Source organism: Petromyzon marinus, chromosome 8, assembly GCF_048934315.1.
Source record: "Petromyzon marinus isolate PM22_M1 ecotype Great Lakes invasive population chromosome 8, UKy_Petmar_22M1.pri1.0, whole genome shotgun sequence".
Lineage (NCBI taxonomy): Eukaryota > Metazoa > Chordata > Hyperoartia > Petromyzontiformes > Petromyzontidae > Petromyzon > Petromyzon marinus.
The window spans coordinates 15,858,370-15,877,863 of record NC_133674.1 but is presented as its reverse complement, the minus strand read 5'-3'; the positions used below and the strand labels follow the sequence as shown (position 1 = coordinate 15,877,863).

The window sequence follows — 19,494 nt, the reverse complement described above, 5'->3', positions numbered from 1 at the left end:
TCGACATCATGATAGTGATCTGCAATAAAGTTGTGTTTAATTTGCCAAACAGGGGGGTTTACCACCGTCCGATTTCCCTTCTTCAAACGCGCAGGGATTTACCGCTCGCACGTCAGAGCCTCAATTTGCATCTGCAGTACTTTTTTTTGGCAAGACCCTTTACAGTTTACATTCATTAATGTCGCCTTCAAAAAACGTTATCACGGCGCACATATGACAAACGGTGTTTAGGCAGGTTTGGGCATGCAGGCAAAACAAATAGATTTTTGTAAATGCACAGGTCCTTTGCCAATCCTCTGCTGGGTGACAGCCTCCCCACGGTGTTATGGGTCATCGGGGTAAGTTACTATACTTCACCATGCTGGTCTGTGTATGTTAGTAGTAAGGGTAGAGAATGGACTTTTTTTTTGACACCGCTACCCAACAATGCTTCTGCACTGCCGTCCACCAGGCACTCGCACCGGCTGGGCATGGTGGTCACCCATCCAGGCACTATTCGGGAACCTCACAGCAGCATCTAACATGGCTTTATAAACAGAGGGGCAAAAAATAATGTGAGTCTGCTCAATTCCGTTTCTGAAGCTCCCCAACACGTGGAGCAAAACACGTCTCGGATCGTGCCAAACAACGCGCGGCACACGAAACAACCCGCACAAATGGGTGATTAACAGAATGTACCGTGTATAAATTAGACGGATTATAACGGGTCTTGAGCCTGAACTGAAATAGCACAACGCATCCTAATTACGACGGCCAGTCAGGGGAAAGTTATTCCACAAAAGAGAGCGCAGCAGAAAAAGGAGGTAAACCTCAATGTGTGGAGGCTGAAGGGAAGTTGGGGATGTGGTCTTTGCTGACTATTTTGCAGTACAGTACTCACACGCTGCCCGCACGCAGTTCCGTATACCGAAAACAACACCAACCATTGCATTGGCACACTGTAGTCTTGTCGTAGGTGGCTGGTGGGGTATGGGAGGTTATTGCAAGGTGCCAGATCAGAGCACTGCACACACATGTACCGCTGTTGGGATGGAGGGGTTGTAGCACATTAGTTTTCACACTGCAACCATTAGCCTGGTGAACCCAAAGTCCGTTTCTGGACACTGTTCACAATCGTTGGGTGCAATATCCGAAACCGGTTCTGGGCCCTGCCTTCACCATCCCGCAATGGCCAGCCTGATTAAGCATGGTCAAACAACCCAAATGTCCCGACACAGCACGGAGAGGCTTCCATCTAGTGTATGTACGTAAAGTTATATTGTAAACAAAAGCTGGGTTTTATATCTATATACTTTAACACTTTATCATGAATTTGCTCAAACATTATTTCATTTATATAGTTTTGCCACTTTGCATTTTTCTCAACGTCAATGTTTCACAGCATATATTATACGCAAGGGTAACCCTCGCAAAAACATTTTTGTCCCAATGGCCATTCCCCTGGATATAAATGTCCACGCATACATACATAGATAGTATAGCACACATGTATTGTATTTATAATTGTAACTAAAACTAAACAAAACTATTTTTTATTTAACCAGGTAAGGCCCACTGAGCTATGTAGCTCTTTTTCAGAAGTGACCGGGTCACAAATGATAGCTCAACGCAGTGGCTTATTGAGTTTCAAATGTATATCAGCCAGGACAGTGCAGAAAATCCACTGTTGTACTGTACTTATATGCTCGCTTAACTTCACAAACCGACACTGACGAGCATGGGGAAGTATGGCCAAATAGCCAGACGCTAGCAAATACATCATGCGTAGAGAGGCATGGGCGGGTGCTTTGGTGCTTAAAATGTGCGTTTACAAATTCTCCAAAGCGTGCAATTTAATTGTCCCTGGTGTATATCACTGTTTTACTAAAACAATATATACAGGGAGTTTTTATTTATTTTTAATCGCATTTGTTTTTGCTTGGCGGTATTTTTTATTTATTTTATTAGGCTCTTTAAACATAGGCCTCCACGAACCTGCACGGCATGCATAGGTCATCGTCCAGCAGTGGGCCGACAGAATTGCTGTACATGGACACGCATTTATAATTCAGGAATGTTTTCAAGAATGTTGACTGATAAAAAGCATGCTACAGAATGCATGCATGGGGGATGCACACCAACTAGGACAGGATCACGTTTGGCATGTGCAGGAGCCGAGCGAGCACGCGGTGCATGACACGCGTGTTTGGGGAAGTGCAAGGCGAGGCCGTTCGCACAACAACACGCACTTTCGCAAGCGCGCACACACACACACAGTATATATACACACACATACTGTACATGTAAATTAACCAACAAACACCACGCATACCCTGGCATATGACAACCGCCATTCGATACTAAGTGGTGGTGATATAACCACAGCGTGTGTGCCTTGCTAGGTGCACCTTGAGGCCATGAGAAATATAAAAGACATGCTGGCAGATCACAGGACAAACACAGGTTGTTATGGGTTGACTGAGATGAGTGACAGATGCACCACCTGTGATCCCCACTGCAAACTTGCTGCGTTTTAACCGCCTGGCACTGTGCTCGTTGTTGTGAGTGTTGCTTCTCTGCCCCCCGTTGCCCAATCGCGTCCTTCATGAGCCTCCTCCAGAGGGTGATCTTGACTCTACCGGTACCGGTCATCAGCTCCACATCCTCCTGTACTGCATCAGCCCATCTCCTCTATCAGGCCAAACAGAAGCTGCTTGGGCATGCAGTGGCTAGGCATGTGGGCTACATGACCAAGCCAAAGCAGCTTTGCCTGCCAGAGGAGCTCAACGACTGATGGGACTGTGTCCAGATCTTTCAAGGATCTGCAAGCTCACACAATCCAGTCTGGTTAAACCAAGTTCTACACAGCGTTATGCAGCTTATGAAACATGCCACTTGACCGACTCAGTGGGACCTCCGCTGGCAAACCAGAGCTGGCGATACGTGCACTCCCCAGGTACGGAAACCTCTCCATCATTCATGGGAATTTGGGTTGATAGAGCATTTGATGGCATAAAATACACAGGCAAGTGCTTTGTTTTTGTGCGGCCGATGGTAAGGCCCCATCCATCTCTTAGTGGCATACTCCAGGTTCATCAGTAGAGTCTCCAACTCCTCAGAGTGAGCAGCAATTACCAGAACATCGGCATACATAGCATGGTTGACCAATATGAAGCCATCCTGTGACTGCACCCTGGCATAGATTAGCCTCCAATTGTATCTGTACGAGATGGAAATGTCTCCATTACAACCGTGGAAAGCATCTCGAACTATGTGGTCAAACAAAATGTCAAATAGTAAAGGGACCAGAAGACATCCCTGTTGCACACCAAGAAGAACAATCAATGAATAGCTTGCCCAACACCATGAAGGTCCTTGATGGATGGAAGCATCGGGCCAAGGACCCAAAAAACACGAATAACCTAATGATAGTAGCATAGGCCTTGACCATAGCAATAAAGCAGAGATGTAGGTCCCATTCATATTCCCTACACCTCTGCTGTAACAGATGAACAGAGAACATGGCGTGCCTAGCAAGATGATGCTGAATAATCCTTTCCAGGAGCTTTCCCGGTAGGTGCTGTAATCAGTGCGATCCTTTTTCGTAAAAATGGAGGGACCACCATGCTTGTATATACACATAGGCAAATATGCACACATGGAAAAACAGGTGCACAAGATACAAATATAACACATACAAGTGAACCCTGAAGCACACACATACACAAAAGGCAAAAAGCTAAAAGGCACACATTCTGAGTAACAAGACATTACACATATCGTCACACACGTTTCATGAGAGCACACATAGATAACCTGATTCCCACCTCTGCCATTCTGACTGCCTAACCATTATAAAACACCCTGGACACCTAGCTAAGCCCTAATAGGGGGGGGGGGGCTAAAAACACAACACAAGCAGCTTAATTATCTATGAATAGGGCATCTCAGCTGCCAAATGGTTACGATTGTAGGGAGGCGAGATACAAAATGGTGCGAGTGGTGGTGTGATGAAGGCAATCCAGATAAATGGTCAGGATCGGATGAAAGAAGATAAGGAGGGAGAGAGATGGTTGTTGTTGAGGTGTAAAGAGGTGGGAGACGTCCGTGTGTATTAATATTGTTGATTTATCATTGAGGAAGACGGTCCAGGATAAGAGCGATGCCATGACGTGTGTCAAGTTGATGGGGTCAGAAACATCTGAACAATCTGGAATGTTCGTCTCATCTGGCATCACACGCACGCACACGTGGTCCTAAAAACAAATGGTTAAGCTAAGGCGTTGAAAACATGCCGAGTTATGTTCGGGAAACGACAGTATTTTTACACAGGGGTTTAACAAAATAAAAAAAAACATGATGGCAAACTGCTTGCGCATACATAAAACATCATTGGACACATTCCTCATCTTGTTAGCTGTAGCGAATATGTACATTGCATAGCAAACAACAGATCATTCATACATTCGCAGTAAACACAATCGTACAGCGCTACCACACACAGTACAGCCTAACCCAACAAAAGCTGTAAAATGTATTTTTTAAAAAGTTGTCAAGTGTGGTAATCCCCTATGCCTATAGCAGTGAATGACTTATTTACACAATGAACTGCAGCGGCATATGTAACATACTGTGTACACAGAGCAGTAACATACGTAACATGTGAACAGCATGGCAAGTGTTGTGATAAACCCCATACTTCGCTGGGAAGACGTCTTCATGCAGCAGTGGGTAGACTGCCCTGATAAATGTCAATTATTATTGATGGGTGGTGCATAGTAAGAACTGTATGTTGTGTACTGTACTGTACAGCAGTGTGCCTATGAAACAAACAAGTATAATGGGATGGTATACTAATCGATATCAAAAAATATTGTATTATAACCGACTATGTTTACGCTGTACACATGCTTTAGCCAGTACTGAATAAGGACAAGTTCAGTACCACTTTACCCCAATATACACTTACTACACAGTACTAACATGACTGCATACAGTAAACATTACTGTGTGTACATATACGCATAGGTTACCAAAATGAACAATACTTTACAGACATCTGACAATCCCACTTGTTGGATGAAGTCCTCTGCATATTGCGTCAATCACGGGCGGTTGTTTTGACTAAACTTCACCACGACGGTCAGTGGTGTGGTTGGTGATGATGAAGTGGATGGTGGTGATGAAGTGGGTGGCGGTGGTGATGAAGTGGGTGGCGGTGATGATGAAGTGGGTGGCGGTGATGATGAAGTGGGTGGTGGTGATGATGAAGTGAGTGGCGGTGATGATGAAGTGGGTGGCGGTGATGATGAAGTGGGTGGCGGTGATGATGAAGTGGGTGGCGGTGATGATGAAGTGAGTGGCGGTGATGATGAAGTGGATGGGGTGATGATGAAGTGGGTGGCGGTGATGATGAAGTGAGTGGCGGTGATGATGAAGTGGATGGCGGTGATGATGAAGTGAGTGGCGGTGATGATGAAGTGAGTGGCGGTGATGATGAAGTGAATAGTGGTGGTGATGATGAAGTGGATGGTGGTGATGATGAAGTGGGTGGTGGTGATGATGAAGTGGGTGGCGGTGATGATGAAGTGGGTGGATATCGCTCGCCACCTGATGATGTTAATAAACCCCGCGTTGTGGAATTGAACTCGGGTAGCCAGGTTCAGATTGAAGGCGCGCAAGCTTCACTTCGCTCCACAACAACACGCCGCCCTCATCACACAGCAATGAAATACACACACGTTGATATTTATCAGCACTTAGGGGCCGTCCATAAATGACGTCACGCATCTAGGGGGGAGGTCAGACATTTGTGACGATGTGTGACGAGGGGGGGGGTTATGAAAAATGTGACGTCACATCAAAATGTGTAACTTTAATGACAATAGTTTAAAGCGATTTTAAGCATGTTTTATTTTTGGGGGGGAGGGGGGCAGAGCTTTGTGACGTCATATTTGAGGGGGGGGGTCTGACTTTTCGTGACGTCGCGTGACTAGGGGGGAGGGGGTAAAAAATCGTCCAAAATCGCGTGACGTCATTTATGGACGGCCTCTTATGAAACAAAACGACACCTACTACAACTAAAATAAGTACACATCCGTGGGATAAACACAGCGCACGTGGCTTATCACTTTGGATGGGGTGTCCACCACCACCACCGTGCATGACCCAGGTGCTATAGGCAGCGTGGGCAGCCCAGGTGCTATAGGCAGCCCAGGTGCTGTAGGCAGCGTGGGCAGCCCAGGTGCTATAGGCAGCGTGGGCAGCCCAGGTGCTATAAGGCAGCGTGGGCAGCCCAGGTGCTATAGGCATCGTGGGCAGCCCAGGTGCTATAGGCATCGTGGACAGCCCAGGTGCTATAGGCATCGTGGACAGCCCAGGTGCTATAAGCATCGTCGACAGCCCAGGTGCTACAGGCATCGTGGACAGCCCAGGTGCTATAGGCAGCGTGGACAGCCCAGGTGCTGTAGGCAGCGTGGACAGCCCAGGTGCTATAGGCAGCGTGGGCAGCCCAGGTGCTATAGGCAGCGTGGGCAGCCCAGGTACTATAGGCAGCGTGGACAGCCCAGGTGCTATAGGCAGCGTGGGCAGCAGAGGGCAGTGTGGCAAAAACAAATCCTCCACAGTTGATTTGAGCTCTCCCGCTCAACCTTCACCACGAACCCACCCACAGCACTGACCCGCGCGGTGAAGTATGGTCAAGCAAACGAGGAGTGGGGAGTGGGGGGCCCTCATCCAGCAGTGGACCAGACAGAAACACTTAACAGCATGTAACAGATAGTAGACTGTGTACTGCCCCGGCATGCTGCAATCGACTATGTTACGCTGTGAGTAGTACTTACTACATTGTCTACTCAGCACAATGTACACACTACTTTATCTGTATATAACACACACACATACTGTTTACACAGTGCATTAAAACACATTACCTTGTGCTACCGGATCGCACTTGCATTTGCTTAACGCTACATTTGTTTATCACGGTAGACTTTACCCCCAGTCGCATGGCACCGGACACGTACGTCCAAGTGTAGGCAAGTACAGTGTCCTGACGTGCGCACGTGTAACACACAGGGCGAGACAGCGAGTGCTTGCAAGTAGGCAACGACCCCGCACACTGCCAAGTGCCCCCCTACACCGCCACTTGCTGCCCACTGCTGCTTGAGCCCCCCCCCCCCCACACACTCTTCTCACCTGCGCTGCTGAGTCTTTGACGCGAGAAGCGAGCGGAGTGCGAAGGTGGACGGCGACTGTCGATGGATGGACGCGCGCAAACTCCACCCTCCCCCCGGGCCCGCCGAACGTTTGCAACGCAACGCTGTGCCGAGCGTTGCGCTGCGCTTTGCTTATCAGTGGGAACCACCCTCCTCCCTCCCACCTCCATCCTCCAACCCCCTACACCCTCCCCTTCATCCCCTCCCCTCCACCCTCCCATTTCGACCCTCCCCAAAACCCCACCCTCCCCACCCCGACCGAAACCACCTCCCCCCCCAACACCATCTTTCTCCTGCCATGCTCCCCCTCCACCCTACACCACCCTCCTCCCCATGGACCCCCACCCTCCTCCCCAATGACCCCCACCCTCCTCCCCATGGACCCCCACCCTCCTCCCCATGGACCCCCACCCCCCTCCCCATGGACCCCCACCCTCCTCCCCATGGACCCCCACCCTCCCCATGGACCCCCACCCCCCTCCCCATGGACCCCCACCCTCCTCCCCGAAGTTGACTTTCGGTTTCGGCCGAAAGTCAACTTTTCAACTTTCGGTCTGGTTTCGTTTTCGGCCGAAACCAGAAAAATTCAGTTTCTTTTTGCCTCTAGTGCACAGCATGGCAAGTGTTGTGATGAACCCCATACTTCGCTGGCCTGGGACGACGTCTTCATGCAGCAGTGGGTAGACTGCCCTGATAAATGTAACTTAGTATTGATGGGTGGTGCATAGAAATAACTATGTTGTGTACTGTACTGTATAGCAGTGTGCCTATGAAACAAACAAGTATAATGGAATGGTATACTAATCGATAGAAAAATTGTATTATAACCGATTATGTTTACGCTGTATACATGCTTTAGCCAGTACTGAATAAGGACAAGTTCAGTACCACTTTACCCCAATATACACTTACTACACAGTACTAACATGACTGCATACAGTAAACATTACTGTGTGTACATATACGCATAGGTTACAAAAATGAACAATACTTTACAGACATCTGACAATCCCACTTGTTGGATGAAGTCCTCCACATATTGCGTCAATCACGGGCGGTTGTTTTAACTAAACTTCACCACGACGGTCAGTGGTGTGGTTGGTGATGATGAAGTGGATGGTGGTGATGAAGTGGATGGTGGTGATGAAGTGGATGGTGGTGATGAAGTGGGTGGCGATGATGATGAAGTGGGTGGCGGTGATGATGAAGTGGGTGGCGGTGATGATGAAGTGAGTGGCGGTGATGATGAAGTGGATGGGGTGATGATGAAGTGAGTGGCGGTGATGATGAAGTGGATGGGGTGATGATGAAGTGAGTGGCGGTGATGATGAAGTGGGTGGCGGTGATGATGAAGTGGGTGGCGGTGATGATGAAGTGAGTGGCGGTGATGATGAAGTGGGTGGCGGTGATGATAAAGTGGGTGGCGGTGATGATGAAGTGAGTGGCGGTGATGATGAAGTGGATGGGGTGATGATGAAGTGAGTGCCAGTGATGATGAAGTGGATGGGGTGATGATGAAGTGAGTGGCGGTGATGATGAAGTGTATGGTGGTGGTGATGATGAAGTGTATGGTGGTGGTGGTGATGAAGTGGGTGGCGGTTATGATGAAGTGGCTGGTGGCGGTGATGATGAAGTGGGTGGTGGTGATGATGAAGTGGGTGGCGGTGATGATGAAGTGGGTGGCGGTGTTGATGAAGTGGATGGTGGTGATGATGAAGTGTATGGTAGTAATGAAGTGGATGGAGTGATGATGAAGTGTATGGCGGTGATGATGAAGTGTATGGCGGTGATGATGAAGTGTATGAAGTGATGATGAAGTGGATGGTGGTGATGATGAAGTGAGTGGCGGTGATGATGATGAAGTGGGTGGCGGTGATGATGAAGTGGGCGGCGGTGATGATGAAGTGGCTGGTGGCGGTGATGATGAAGTGGATGGTGGTGATGATGAAGTGGGTGGCGGTGATGATGAAGTGAGTGGCGGTGATGATGAAGTGAATAGTGGTGGTGATGATGAAGTGTATGGTGGTGGTGGTGGTGGTGATGAAGTGGGTGGCGGTGATGATGAAGTGGCTGGTGGCGGTGATGATGAAATGTATGGTGGTGATGATGAAGTGTATGGTGGTGGTGATGATGAAGTGGGTGGTGGTGACGATGAAGCGAGTGGTGGTGATGATGAAGTGGATGGGGTGATGATGAAGTGTATGGCGGTGATGATGAAGTGGATGGGGTGATGATGAAGTGGATGGTGGTGGTGATGATGATGAAGTGGATGGTGGTGATGATGAAGTGGGTGGTGGTGATGATGAAGTGGATGGTGGTGATGATGAAGTGGGTGGTGGTGATGATGAAGTGGGTGGTGGTAATGATGAAGTGGATGGCGGTGATGATGAAGTGGGTGGATATCGCTCGCCACCTGATGATGTTAATTAACCCCGCGTTGTGGGATTGAACTCGGGTAGCCAGGTTCAGAGTGAAGGCGCGTAGGCTTCACTTCAGCAATGAAATACACACACGTTGATATTTATCAGTACTTAGGGGCCGTCCATAAATGACGTCACGCACCTAGGGGGGAGGTCAGACATTTGTGACGATGTGTCACGAGGTGGGGGGGGGTTTGAGAAATGTGACGTCACATCAAAATGTGCAACTTTAAATATATATAGACAACACGTTCTACTTAATTAAATATTTTTTTAATAAACGTGTTCTCTTACAACATCAGAGTGCAGCGCCACATTAAATACGCACTACAATGACAAGCGTTTAAAGCGATTTTAAGCATGTTTTATTTTTTGGAGGGGAGGGGGGGCAGAGCTTTGTGACGTCATATTTGAGGGGGGGGGTCTGACTTTTCGTGACGTCGCGTGACTAGGGGGGAGGGGGTCAAAAATCGTCCAAAATCGCGTGACGTCAATTATGAACGGCCCCTTAAGAAACAAAACGACACCTACTACAACTAAAATAAGTACACATCCCTGGGATAAACACAGCGCACGTGGATTATCACTTTGGATGGGGTGTCCACCACCACCACCGTGCATGACCCAGGTGCTATAGGCAGCGTGGGCAGCCCAGGTGCTGTAGGCAGCGTGGACAGCCCAGGTGCTATAGGCAGCGTGGACAGCCCAGGTGCTATAGGCAGCGTGGACAGCCCAGGTGCTATAGGCAGCGTGGACAGCCCAGGTGCTGTAGGCAGCGTGGACAGCCCAGGTGCTATAGGCAGCGTGGACAGCCCAGGTGCTATAAGCAGCGTGGACAGCCCAGGTGCTGTAGGCAGCGTGGACAACCCAGGTGCTGTAGGCAGCGTGGACAGCCCAGGTGCTATAGGCAGCGTGGACAGCCCAGGTGCTATAGGCAGCGTGGACAGCCCAGGTGCTATAGGCAGCGTGGACAGCCCAGGTGCTATAGGCAGCGTGGACAGCCCAGGTGCTATAGGCAGCGTGGACAGCCCAGGTGCTGTAGGCATCGTGGACAGCCCAGGTGCTGTAGGCAGCGTGGACAGCCCAGGTGCTATAGGCAGCGTGGACAGCCCAGGTGCTGTAGGCAGCGTGGACAGCCCAGGTGCTATAGGCAGCGTGGACAGCCCAGGTGCTATAGGCAGCGTGGACAGCCCAGGTGCTATAGGCAGCGTGGACAGCCCAGGTGCTGTAGGCAGCGTGGACAGCCCAGGTGCTATAGGCAGCGTGGACAGCCCAGGTGCTATAGGCAGCGTGGACAGCCCAGGTGCTATAGGCAGCGTGGACAGCCCAGGTGCTATAGGCAGCGTGGACAGCCCAGGTGCTGTAGGCATCGTGGACAGCCCAGGTGCTGTAGGCAGCGTGGACAGCCCAGGTGCTATAGGCAGCGTGGACAGCCCAGGTGCTGTAGGCAGCGTGGACAGCCCAGGTGCTATAGGCAGCGTGGACAGCCCAGGTGCTATAGGCAGCGTGGACAGCCCAGGTGCTATAGGCAGCGTGGACAGCCCAGGTGCTATAGGCAGCGTGGACAGCCCAGGTACTATAGGCATCGTGGGCAGCCCAGGTGCTATAGGCATCGTGGGCAGCCCAGGTGCTATAGGCAGCGTGGACAGCCCAGGTGCTATAGGCAGCGTGGGCAGCCCAGGTGCTATAGGCAGCGTGGGCAGCAGAGGGCAGTGTGGCAAAAACAAATCCTCCACAGTTGATTTGAGCTCTCCCGCTCAACCTTCACCACGAACCCACCCACAGCACTGACCCGCGCGGTGAAGTATGGTCAAGCAAACGAGGAGTGGGGAGTGGGGGGCCCTCATCCAGCAGTGGACCAGACAGAAAAACTTAAGAGCATGTAACAGATAGTAGACTGTGTACTGTCCCGGCATGCTGCAATCGACTATGTTACGCTGTGAGTAGTACTTACTACATTGTGTCTACTCAGCACAATGTACACACTACTTTATCTGTATATAACACACACACATACTGTTTACACAGTGCATTAAAACACATTACCTTGTGCTACCGGATCGCACTTGCATTTGCTTAACGCTACATTTGTTTATCACGGTAGACTTTACCCCCAGTCGCATGGCACCGGACACGTACGTCCAAGTGTAGGCAAGTACAGTGTCCTGATGTGCGCACGTGTAACACACAGGGCGAGACAGCGAGTGCTTGCAAGTAGGCAACGACCCCGCACACTGCCAAGTGCCCCCCTACACAGTTTCAGTTTGCAGTTTCTTTATTTTGGTATAGGTCTGCGAGCCATTCGGCTCTTGAAACGGGTGCAACCGCAACAAACAAACAAAAAAACACGACCAAAGAAAAAAACATCTTAAAGTGACTATGTGACTGCAAACAGAAAATCCATGGGAAAAAAAAAACCAGCAAAATATTCCTGAAAAAAGCACCGCGTACAAAAAAAATCTCAGTGGGATGCAAGTCAAACAACAACCACAAGAAAACTTAGATTAAGGCCACCAGTCTAACTCCGCCACCCCGCACACTGCCAAGTGTCCCCCTGCACCGCCACATCTCACCTGCGCTGCTGAGTCTTTGACGCGAGAAGCGAGCGGAGTGCGAAGGTGGACGGCGACTGTCGATGGATGGACGCGCGCAAACTCCACCCTCCCCCCCCGGGCCCGCCGAATGTTTGCAACGCAACGCTGTGCCGAGCGTTGCGCTGCGCTTTGCTTATCAGTGGGAACCACCCTCCTCCCTCCCTCCTCCATCCTCCAACCCCCTACACCCTCCCCTCCATTTCCTTCATCCCCCTCCACCCTCCCCTTCATCCCCCTTCCACCCTCCCCTTCATCCCCCTCCACCCTCCTCTCCATCCCCCTCCGCCCTCCCCTTTCGACCCTCCTCAAACCCCCACCCTCTCCACCCAAACCGAAACCACCTCCGCCCCCAAACACCATCTACTGCCATGCTCCACCCTACCCCACCCTCCTCCCCATGGACCCCCACCCCCCATGGATCCCCACCCTCCCCATGGACCCCCACCCCTCCCCATGGACCCCCTGTCCTCCCCAATGACCCCCCCACCTTTCCAAACAACTTCTACCCCCACCTCTCTCCTCCCTCCATCCTCTATCTGCCTCCCACCTCCCAGATCTATCACGCTCCTTACCCCCCTCCTCTACTCACCCCAATCCCATCACCATCCGTACCACCAATCCCTTGCCCTCCCTCTATCTTCCTTTCCTCACCCTTCTACCCCCCGCCCTTCCATCCACCTCCACCTCCAAATACCAACGCACCCACTCCCTCCAATGACCCGACCTCCAAACCCCCAATACCTCAACCCTCCCTCCTCTACTACCTCAATCCCTCACCCTCCTACCCTGACAATCCCCCGCACCCTCGCAGCCTCGATCAGCACCAGCCCAGTGCCCACCCCCAACCCAGCCTCCCTCCATCCACTGAACCAACCACCACCACCCTCCTCCCCACCACTTTGTGCCAGAAACAATGCGGAACGCGTGCTCCATTGGCGGTACACACTGCACGTGATTGCTGTCTCGCCCATTGCACATACCCCCCCCCCCTCTCGTTCACGCTGTCGTGTTGTTGAGCAAATCATCAGGAATCTAGTTTCTCTTGCGTTCATGTCCCCTCCAGCCCTAACCCCCCCTCCCTCCCTTCACCCACTCTTGTTGACGAAAGCTCCAGTTTCTCTTGCATTGTTGTTTCCACCCTTGTCTCCGCCTTCACCGAGGTGGTTGATTCTCTAGACTCTAGACTATCACGCTAACGTGTGCGCACAATTGGCAAAGTGTGGGTATACTTGAAATCTAACTCGTCTTTTGAGAAGTCTTGACCAGCGTAGAAAAGCAGGCCAAGATCACCTCTACAGCCACTCTCAATCACTCTCAAAAGATCCACCTTTGTGGGGGCCTTTCACCTTGCAGAGGCGTTAGCGGGCAGTGTAATACCTGCCGCATCTTTATCTGCACCTAAGCATACAGTTTCCATAGACTATGAATCGTTGACACTACATATGTATGTATGTTGAATCTCTTTTGCACCGTACGTAGTCGGCCGTGCTAATTAACGTGTTATTGCCAGATTCCACCCTTTCTCGACAGATCTTGAAAGCTTAAGCAGGGATGAGCCTGGACTGTGGATAGTGATGCCCATACACAGAAGGGTTTATAGACTAATAGACTGCAGGGCTGGCTTGGTGGACAGTGGAGGGATGTGTAGCAAATGCAAATGTTGTTCAGTGCTCATGCTCCAATGTATATGCACCCTGCATTCAGCAACCCGCACTGACCAGCATGGAGGAGTTTAGTGAAATAACTCCAAGGGCCTGCAGAGCGTGGGGATGCCCTCAGCCAGCAGTGGATTGACACAGGGTACACATGTACTGCACGAAGTCCTGCTTTTAATAACAAAGGGCACATATTTAAGTGCATTAGCTAATTTTTAACTTAGTCCTCTCCACCCATCCCCACTACCCTTTCTTCCCTTGACCCATTCTGATTGATGCTGCCAAGTGATTAGGAGATGGTAGAACAGTAATGGACGTTTGAATCTGTGAGTGTTTACTCCTCGTACGTTTGTTTTCTCCAGGTAAGATCCTCCCACATACCAAACACTTAATAGGAATTTGCCAAACATCCTCATTGCAGAGTTACAGAAAATCATCTTGCGACTTGATAAGACTTCTGGGTAAATAAAGGACATGACTGTATTATTATTTGACCACACTCTAATTAGTTTACAATCTGATAAAGCCCCGTCTCTCTTCAAAAAATCCTCATTTCAAGGCTTGTGCCTTAACAAAGGTTGAGTTACACAAACCACTATTTAAATAGATGAGGAAGCTGCAATTGGCTGACCTACGAATCTGCAAGAGATCGCAAGAATTGCGGAGCTGATTGCGAAAGCATCAATGATATCCTCATGACCACCTGAGTGAAGTAATTAATGATGGTGATACCAAAAGAAAGTCGTGTTTAGTTAAATAAAACACCTTAACTGTAAATTTCACTGTCTTTTGAAGATAATGTTTCAGTTTAATCCAGTCGCAATGACTGTTAAGCACTAACACCAACAATCCATGAAAATGGTTGTGGGTTTACAGAGCAATTCAGACCTTATTGGTCACCCCGTGTCCTTATAAATCTCAACGTTCATCCTATAAAGTCCCATCACAATGGAGAAATACAAACAAATAGACCATTTTTTGTTGTTGCCGATATTAAAACGGCTCTACGCCGTACGGACCTGAAAACTCAATTTCCCCGTACATGAATACGGGGTTAAAACCGTACAGGTTGGCAGGTATGATTTCTCCCATGATACTTTGTGGGCAGACTTTTGTTATTACAAATGATTATGTACTACGTATGTATGCGGGATGACGAACGGCCTCTCCACGCCGCCCAACGGGACGCGTAAATTCCACGTGTGTGCCACGTGCGCTTCCATTTTTTTGTATTGTGACCGTAAACATTGGCAGACGTGCGCAGAAAGCAGAAGGGTCACAAGGGTGTTGTGACGCGTGAAGGCACTGGAGGTTGGGGAAGGTCGTGGCCTGCAGTTTTTGTGATGTATCGTCTCGACTCGCAGTCTATTTTGCCGTTGAACGGGGATTTCCAAACTAATGTTCGCTTGAATACCACCACGTCCGTTCCTTGAGCAGCTCGGGACCCACCCACCATTATAATCTCACAGCCCCAATCTCCCCTTCACTCAAACAGGAGAGTTCTTCCCAACCCTATCCTTTACCCAAAAAAAGACAAATACAAATATCGACCTATAATAGCCATGTAAGGGGCCATCCAAATGCGTGCGCTTGCGTGTGGGGGGTCTACTGACTATGCGTACGCATAGGAAACGGGGGGGGGGGGGGGTGAAGCCTCGATAATAGTTTGTCTAAATTGGCCTTTCATTGAGTTAGATAGTCCAGCGGTGAACTATCTGCTTGCTTAAACACGTTAATATTATTAATCCTTGATCGTTTCTGCGTGGATTAAATATCGGCCGTTCTATAGGATTCAGGGAGGGGTCAAGTTTTGTCAGATTTTTGCGTACCTACTAAATGTATGGCCCCTAATAGACTGTTGGGGCAAGGCACCTATGATGGCCGGCACGGCACACGAGCGGGCGAGTCGGCCAACACCACGCCCGGCCGCCTTCGTCTCCCCCAGTGGCGATATTTAGACCACCTCACCGGGTCCTCATTTGAGGCTGAGTTGACCCAAGGGAGGGCCCCCATGGCCGGTTCAGACAAATCGGGCCACTACCTGTTGGTGGCCGCGAGCTTGGGTCACCGGGTTCGTGAGCGCGCTCACCGTTGCAACAAAACCGGCTCCTTCAAGCCCATGCAGCGCCCGCGTGAACGACAAAAACCACCCCCTCCGCATTCCGACCAAAGCGCTCCCTCGCCACAATTGTTGTCAGCGGCGAGCCTGAGCGAAAGCGAAAGATTGAGGCTTGGGGCTGGGGTAGGAGGGTGACGGGGACCTGGCCAGTGAAACAAGGGCGTGCGGCGAGCGGGTGGCGTGGACTGCGTCTGTAACAGCACATCATTGAATCCGCGACAGAAATGAAATGAGACCTCCTTTGCCAGTAACAAGATATAGTAATAGGTTTTACCCTTTTAACTGGCACAAAAACTGACACCTTTATTCAAGGCATCATGTTTGCAATAACCACAACACAAGCAGTCAAAATGCAAACAAAAGAGACAACTCTGATAATAATATGCACTGTCCTTGAATTTGATTGGTCCACACCCGAGACAGCTTTTCTTAGAGCCTAGTCTCCACTGGTGTTGGACCAGAAGACGCCAAAAGGCGTACAACTAAAAAACTGCGCACTATCAGAGTATTGAAGGCTCGGGGTGAGCATTTACATTATGAGACCTCCTTTGCCAGTAACAAGATATAGTAATAGGTTTTACCCTTTTAACTGGCACAAAAACTGACACCTTTATTCAAGGCATCATGTTTGCAATAACCACAACACAAGCAGTCAAAATGCAAACAAAAGAGACAACTCTGATAATAATATGCACTGTCCTTGAATTTGGTTGGTCCACACCCGAGACAGCTTTTCTTAGAGCCTAGTCTCCACTGGTGTTGGACCAGAAGACGCCAAAAGGCGTACAACTCAAAAACAGTGCACGATCAGAGTATTGAGGGCTCGGGGTGAGAATTTACATTATGAGACCTCCTTTGCCAGTAACAAGATATAGTAATAGGTTTTACCCTTTTAACTGGCACAAAAACTGACACCTTTATTCAAGGCATCATGTTTGCAATAACCACAACACAAGCAGTCAAAATCCAAACAAAAGAGACAACTCTGATAATAATATGCACTGTCCTTGAATTTGATTGGTCCACACCCGAGACAGCTTTTCTTAGAGCCTAGTCTCCACTGGTGTTGGACCAGAAGACGCCAAAAGGCGTACAACTAAAAAACTGCGCACTATCAGAGTATTGAAGGCTCGGGGTGAGCATTTACATTATGAGACCTCCTTTGCCAGTAACAAGATATAGTAATAGGTTTTACCCTTTTAACTGGCACAAAAACTGACACCTTTATTCAAGGCATCATGTTTGCAATAACCACAACACAAGCAGTCAAAATGCAAACAAAAGAGACAACTCTGATAATAATATGCACTGTCCTTGAATTTGGTTGGTCCACACCCGAGACAGCTTTTCTTAGAGCCTAGTCTCCACTGGTGTTGGACCAGAAGACGCCAAAAGGCGTACAACTCAAAAACAGTGCACGATCAGAGTATTGAGGGCTCGGGGTGAGAATTTACATTATGAGACCTCCTTTGCCAGTAACAAGATATAGTAATAGGTTTTACCCTTTTAACTGGCACAAAAACTGACACCTTTATTCAAGGCATCATGTTTGCAATAACCACAACACAAGCAGTCAAAATCCAAACAAAAGAGACAACTCTGATAATAATATGCACTGTCCTTGAATTTGATTGGTCCACACCCGAGACAGCTTTTCTTAGAGCCTAGTCTCCACTGGTGTTGGACCAGAAGACGCCAAAAGGCGTACAACTAAAAAACAGCGCACTATCAGAGTATTGAAGGCTCGGGGTGAGCATTTACATTATGAGACCTCCTTTGCCAGTGACAAGATATAGTAATAGGTTTTACCCTTTTAACTGGCACAAAAACTGACACCTTTATTCAAGGTATCATGTTTGCAATAATCACAACACAAGCAGTCAAAACGCAAACAAAAGAGACAACTCTGATAATAATATGCACTGTCCTTGAATTTGGTTGGTCCACACCCGAGACAGCTTTTCTTAGAGCCTAGTCTCCACTGGTGTTGGACCAGAAGACGCCAAAAGGCGTACAACTCAAAAACAGCGCACTATCAGAGTATTGAGGGCTCGGGGTGAGAATTTACATTATGAGACCTCCTTTGCCAGTAACAAGATATAGTAATAGGTTTTACCCTTTTAACTGGCACAAAAACTGACACCTTTATTCAAGGCATCATGTTTGCAATAACCAGCCAGTTAAAAGGGTAAAACCTATTACTATATCTTGTTACTGGCAAAGGAGGTCTCATAATGTAAATGCTCACCCCGAGCCCTCAATACTCTGATAGTGCGCTGTTTTTGAGTTGTACGCCTTTTGGCGTCTTCTAGTCCAACACCAGTGGAGACTAGGCTCTAAGAAAAGCTGTCTCGGGTGTGGACCAATCAAATTCAAGGACAGTGCATGTTATTATCAGAGTTGTCTCTTTTGTTTACATTTTGACTGCTTGTGTTGTGGTTATTGCAAACATGATGCCTTGAATAAAGGTGTCAGTTTTTGTGCCAGTTAAAAGGGTAAAACCTATTCCTATAGAAATGAAATGATTCAGTGTATCCTGTTGAAGCTCCTCACTCGCACTCTGCCCTTTTACATCCATGCATCCATGTCCCAACCTCGGTGGTGAGACGGTAACTACCTCGCCTCGTATACAGGAGGTCGTGAGTTCCATACAGACTCTGACGCCTGTTGTATATTTCGAGTTTGCGTGTCTCTCTGTCTCTCTCTCCCGGTGGTCGCGTGTATTTTTCTCCCGGGTCATCCGGGGGTTCCCCCCACGTTTAGAATCAACATCACGCGGTTCGAGTATTTTACTGCTATGAATGTCCACATGATAAGCTACTTTGTTAAGCTGTCATTTGTGGCCAGGTCGCTTCTAAAAAAAAATAGCTATACTGTATAGCTCAGTGTGCCTTACCTGCTAAAGTAAAAATAGCTTAAATAGTTTTTAGTTTCGTAGTCTAACTCACATTTCACTTTTTTTGCTCCTGAGGTTCCACACCCAGCAACACGCCACAAGTTAATTCTTTCGTTTGGCAGAGTTCCTCAATACTGTGCGGTTGTTTGTGATGTGATTTGTTGTGTGCAGCCAGCGTATCGTATCTGTTGTGCTTTTGATGAATATTCAATTGTGCACCGGGGTAGATGATGCAAGTCAGGCTGGTTACGAATGTGAATGATTGGGGGACTGTGTTTACAGCACCCATCTCTCCTTGCTATTTTCTCTCTTCAAGCTGTGGGCAGCTCGCATGCCTGGCCATCTCACCTCTGGCAAACACCCTGCTTGCTCTCATCACTTTATGAACTTGTATCACTCTTATTCTTGGTTCTTTTGGTAAAGTCACGTAGAAGGGAAACAATAAAATAATACAAAAATAAAACAATAAAATTCTCACGACGTTTCAAAATTTTATCACTCTGTCAATATCTCCACCTGCCCTCTGCTAAAACTTAATCTACATGTTTTTATTACATTATACTGTACTTTTTATTTACAACTCCCGTTTATCATTTGCAGATCTCCTTTTCAAA

The 19,494-nt window shown here is 48.7% G+C and overlaps 1 protein-coding gene across 2 annotated transcripts in view; it reads right to left on the bottom strand.

The window, feature by feature from the left end:
- Positions 1-7,335, bottom strand: part of LOC116940282 (uncharacterized) — a 33,474-nt gene extending 26,139 nt beyond the window's left edge. The window contains exon 1 of one of the 2 annotated variants that reach the window (XM_032949882.2): positions 7,177-7,335. The gene's annotated coding sequence lies outside the window, so the exon portion shown is untranslated. The remainder of the gene's footprint in view (positions 1-7,176) is intronic. The other variant, XM_032949883.2, reaches the window with a different exon arrangement.
- Between the last annotated feature and the right edge of the window lie 12,159 nt (positions 7,336-19,494).